The 6,000-nt window shown below is 38.9% G+C and overlaps 1 pseudogene; it reads right to left on the bottom strand.

Moving 5' to 3' along the window:
- Positions 1-860: 860 nt before the first annotated feature.
- Positions 861-6,000, bottom strand: part of LOC100994091 (magnesium transporter NIPA2-like) — a 59,572-nt pseudogene continuing 54,432 nt past the window's right edge.

Genomic DNA, 6,000 nt, shown 5'->3' with positions numbered 1-6,000 from the left:
TACTGGAGACACAAAAGGGGAGTTAGAAGTTGCTTATTCTGGCTGAGATGTTGGCTGCCTGTGGAGGAGATAACATTGGAAAAAGGTAGCTTACACCAGGCTCCTGAGATGTCAGTCGACTTGTAGGTGAGATTGTGAGATTTGGACTTTCTTTTGCAGGTGGAGAGTCCCTGAAGGCATTTGTACAGGGAAGAGATATATTTTGATTTGTGTTTTAGAAAGCTGTCTCTGAGGGCAGGATGCAGAATCAGATCTTTAGCAAGCAGACAAGTTCGTCCAGATAGGATGAGAACTTAAAGTAAGACCATGGAAATAAGGCTTTCCTAGCTGCCATTGTTAGCATATTAGGCTGCAAGTAATAAGTACTAAGCATTGGTCCTCCACTGGACCAAAGACTTTCTTAAATATGAGAACTGTATTTTATTTATCTTTGCGTGATCAATCATGTGTGATCCATGGCATGATGAAAAGGGTAAAGCATTTTTGAATCAGACAGGCTCAGGTTCAAATGCCACTTCTATAACTTAGTAGAATGTATGGTCTTAGCTAAGTCATTTTGCCTTCTTATCTATAAAATGGGGCTAATAATACTTTTGCAGAGTAAGGACATTATGTAAAATACAATATGCCCATATGTCATTCTTATTATGGCCATAACTATGTTACACTCCACAAGTAAAGGAGAATATTAGGCTAGTACAAAAGTAATTGCTGTTTTTGCCATTAAAACTAATATTAGAGAATTTATAGGAAGGCCATTGCCCTTTGAATATACTTTGCTATTCACTAGAATGCTCTTGTGTCCAATTTTCTATACAGAAAATGCCTTTTCTCTCCATCTCCACTTGTCCAAAAGCTTCCTATCCCTCATGTTCTTTTTTTTCCCCACAGATTAATCTTTTAATTACATATTTCTTAAAAGCTGTCAGATTCCCATTTCCTTGGGAGATATTTTCACCAGTGTTTTGTTTGATTCCACAGGTTAGGCTTCTTTTTTTTTATTACTATACTTTAAGTTTTAGGGTACATGTGCACAACGTGCAGGTTTGTTACATATGTATACATGTGCCATGTTGGTGTGCTGCACCCATTAACTTGTCATTTAGCATTAGGCATATCTCCTAATGCTATCCCTCCCCCCTCCCCCGCAACCCACAACAGGCCCCAGTGTGTGATGTCTCCCTTCCTGTGTCCATGTGTTCTCATTGTTCAATTCCCACCTATGAGTGAGAACATGCGGTGTTTGGTTTGTTGTCCTTGTGATAGTTTGCTGAGAATGATGGTTTCCAGCTTCATCCATGTCCCTACAAAGGACATGAACTCATCATTTTTTATGGCTGCATAGTATTCCATGGTGTATATGTGCCACATTTTCTTAATCCAGTCTATCATTGTTGGACATTTGGCTTGGTTCCAAGTCTCTGCTCTTGTGAATAGTGCCACAATAAACATACATGTGCATGTGTCTTTATAGCAGCATGATATATAATCCTTTGGGTATATACCCAGTAATGGGATTGCTGGGTCAAATGGTATTTCTGTTCTAGATCCCTGAGGAATCACCACACTGACTTCCACGATGGTTGAACTAGTTTACAGTCCCACCAACAGTGTAAAAGTGTTCCTATTTCTCCACATCCTCTCCAGCACCTGTTGTTTCCTGATTTTTTAATGATCGCCATTCTAACTGGTGTGAGATGATATCTCATTGTGGTTTTGATTTGCATTTCTCTGATGGCCAGTGTTGATGAGCATTTTTTCATCTGTTTTTTGGCTGCATAAATGTCTTCTTTTAAGAAGTGTCTGTTCATATCCTTTGCCCACTTTTTGATGGGGTTGTTTTTTTCTTGTAAATTTGTTTGAGTGCATTGTAGATTCTGGATATTAGCCCTTTGTCAGATGAGTAGATTGCAAAAATTTTCTCCCATTCTGTAGGTTGCCTGTTCACTCTGATGGTGGTTCCTTTTGCTGTGCAGAAGCTCTTTAGTTTAATTAGATCCCATTTGTCAATTATGGCTTTTGTTGCCATTGCTTTTGGTGTTTTAGACATGAAGTCCTTGCCCATGCCTGTGTCCTGAATGGCATTGCCTAGGTTGTCTTCTAGGGTTTTTATGGTTTTAGGTCTAACATTTAAGTCTTTAATCCATCTTGAATTAATTTTTGTATAAGGTGTAATGAAGGGATCCAGTTTTAGCTTTCTACATATGGCTAGCCAGTTTTCCCAGCACCATTTATTAAATAGGGAATCCTTTCCCCATTGCTTGTTTTTGTCAGGTTTGTCAAAGATCAAATAGTTGTAGATATGCAGCATTATTTCTGAGGGCTCTGTTTTGTTCCATTGGTCTATATCTCTGTTTTGGTACCAGTACCATGCTGTTTTGATTACTGTAGCCTTGTAGTATAGTTTGAAGTCAGGTAACATGATGCCTCCAGCTTCGTTCTTTTGGCTTAGGGTTGTCTTGGCAATGTGGGCTCCTTTTTGGTTCCATATGAACTTAAAAGTAGTTTTTTCCAATTCTGTGAAGAAAGTCATTGGTAGCTTGATGGGGATGGCATTGAATCTATGATTTACCTTGGGCAGTATGGCCATTTTCACGATATTGATTCTTCCTACCCATGAGCATGGAATGTTCTTCCATTTGTTTGTGTCCTCTTTTATTTCATTGAGCAGTGGTTTGTAGTTCTCCTTGAAGAGGTCCTTCACATCCCTTGTAAGTTGGATTCCTAGTTATTTTATTCTCTTTGAAGCAATTGCGAATGGGAGTTCACTCATGATTTGGTTCTCTGTCTGTTATTGGTGTATAGGAATGCTTGTGATTTTTGCACATTGATTTTGTATCCTGAGACTCTGCCGAAGTTGCTTATCAGCTTAAGGAGATTTTGGGCTGAGACGATGGGGTTTTCTAGATATACAATCATGTCATCTGCAAACAGGGACAATTTGACTTCCTCTTTTCCTAATTGAATACCCTTTATTTCCTTCTCCTGCCTGATTGCCCTGGCCAGAACTTCCAACACTATGTTGAATAGGAGTGGTGAGAGAGGGCATCCCTGTCTTGTGCCAGTTTTCAAAGTGAAAAGAGAGAAGAATCAAATAGACGCAATAAAAAATGACAAAGGGGATATCACCACCGATCCCACAGAAATACAAACTCCCATCAGAGAATACTATAAACACCTCTATGCAAATAAACTAGAAAATCTAGAAGAAATGGATAAATTCCTTGACACATACACTCTCTCAAGACTAAACCAGGAAGAAGTTGAATCTCTGAATAGACCAATAACAGGCTCTGAAATTGAGGCAATAATTAATAGCTTACCAACCAAAAAAAGTCCAGGACCAGATGATTCACAGCCGAATTCTACCAGAGGTACAAAGAGCTGGTATCATTCCTTCTGAAATTATTCCAATCAATAGAAAAAGAGGGAATCCTTCCTAACTTATTTTATGAGGCCAGCATCATCCTGATACCAAAGCCTGGCAGAGACACAACAAACAAAGAGAATTTTAGACCAATATCCTTGATGAACATTGATGCAAAAATCCTCAATAAAATGCTGGCAAACCGAATCCAGCAACACATCAAAAAGCTTATCCACCATGATCAAGTGGGCTTCATCCCTGGGATGCAAGGCTGGTTCAACATACGAAAATCAATAAACGTAGTCCAGCATATAAACAGAACCAAAGACAAAAACCACATGATTATCTCAATAGATGCAGAAAAGGCCTTTGACAAAATTCAACAACCCTTCATGCTAAAAACTCTCAATAAATTAGGTATTGATGGGACGTATCTCAAAATAATAAGAGCTATTTATGACAAACCCACAGCCAATATCATACTGAATGGTTAAGCTTCTTAAGAACTTCATGCATATTAGAGAGATTGCCTTCATTGCTTTCTCGTCTTTTCAAAAAGACACAGGCAGACTTGCTAGACTAAAGCCGACATCTTTAAAGGCATGCAACAAGAATATCCCCACAATTATTGTAAAGAAGCCACTCAAAGTACCAATGATGTCATCAACAGGCATAACTTGCCACTCCTTAAAAAGGATAGCTGTACAAGTTAAAACTGATGTTGTAAAGATTGCATAATACATTGGAGTCACGATGAAAGTGTTGAATATATCCAGGGCCCTATTTAGGTAATTAAACTGTGTGCTCACACAGATGATGAGGCTCAGCAGCAGAACCCAGGCTAGGGAATGCTGCAGCACAGGCTTTCCAGCAAAAAGCTCCTTGCCTATCCCTCATTTTCAAATGCAAATGTCACCTCCACTTTAGTGGCTTTAGAGCTTTCTGCCTCCCTTAAGCCTCCGTGGCTTTCAGCAGCTCTTTCCTTATGGTGCTTCTCACTTCCTACCTAATACCAGAAAGATATTTGAGAACCAAACTTCTCTACTTCTGTAATGTTAAGAGGCTTTTCCAACTCTTTCCTTTTCATCTTCACTTGGCACCGAAAGTGGTATCATTCACATGGTAGACATTATGTCAATGTTAAATGAATGCAAAGTTAATTAATCATTTCTGGACAGAGAGAGCAGGAAAAAGCTGCATGAGGGGAGTCCATTCAGCTGGCCTTGATAAATGGGTAAGATTTGGATGGGCAGTGATGGAGAGGGGGCAATTCAGCACTTGTGGGGGCACACAGTGTGAGAGTCTCCATTATTCAGGGCAAAGCACTGAGCAAGGACCTGGTGAGGGAAAAGGTGTATGATGAGAGAACAGGGGTCCTGTGGAGAAAACTGGGAGGAAAACTCTTTTGGTTGGTTGGGAAAAATGGGAGTCAAATGTGAGGGTCTGGAATAAAGCTTGTAATCTATAGTCAAATTCAAATCTTGCAGGCATGTTCAGGACAGACTGTGTGGAAGGAGAAAAGATTGGAGGCCTATCTTTTGGTATACGATGTTTTTACAAAGTAACGTGGGCTGAGCCACATTAGTGTGATAAAAATAAAAATGAAAGGAAATGGGCTAGTGCTCGTGTGACATTTAATAGGAGCTGGTAGATGATTGCTTGGGGAAGAGAAAAGGCTGGAGAAGTTGAAGTGAGGATGTTCATGCCATTAGGAGAAATAGAAAATTTTCTGGAAGATATTTGTTCTGTGAAAGGTGATGATTTCTGTCTCCAATAGGTTGATTTTGAAGCCATCGTGGTAGAAATCAAAAAGGTGATGGGATCTTGGGAGAGAAATCAGTGCTCAGGTGGAAGTTTTGAAAATCTTTTGTATTGACATTATGGTTAAATGGCAGATAGTCTCAATTCATACACTTGACTCTCATGGTGGGTGTGCCTGGGAGTGGATTGCCAGTTGGTGGAATAAAGTGGGAGAAGCTTAAACCATTTGTGATTATTCTTGGCTCTTGTTCAAGCCTTTCTATATTTCTTTAGCACCTATATGCTGAGGGTGTTAAACCCAGACTTATGCATCTTTATAAAGTCCACGTGAAATAAAAACAGGAAAAAAGTTTCTTTCAACTTGGATGGAATTAACAGGGCTACTGAGAGTCAGAAATTATCCTCAATTCCCTTAAACCTTAGCTTCCAGAACTTAGGTCTTCCACATTTGAGGAAGATGTATTACTTTTGGGGTATTAAACATTTATAATGTAACTCTCATTTTAAAAACAAATTCCCTTTCTCACTTTGGTTTTCTCCAGGAAAACACTCCTTAGGCATATTCATGGGTGAAGTTCTCTTAATAAGCAGTAGCTTCACCAGAAATTTGCGTGAGCAGTTCCCAACTCTAATGTTGAATAGTTAGTCCCTGCTGACTCTTATAAATCATGCCTTTAATGCATAAAACTGTTTTTGGTGGTTTTGTTTTAACATTGTACTCATACATGAAATAGTACTTGAAATAAAGTCTAATAATAAAGAATGTGAACTGGGAACTAATGCTTGACTTTTGAACAAGTATTCTTTTTAATTAACAATTGAGAGAATGCTTAGTGATTTTAGTTTATCAACATTGAGGACAGTCATTAAAA

This window comes from Pan paniscus, chromosome 14 (genome assembly GCF_029289425.2).
Source record: "Pan paniscus chromosome 14, NHGRI_mPanPan1-v2.0_pri, whole genome shotgun sequence".
Taxonomy (NCBI): Eukaryota; Metazoa; Chordata; class Mammalia; order Primates; family Hominidae; genus Pan; species Pan paniscus.
This window is presented reverse-complemented; position numbering and strand designations above follow the sequence as displayed.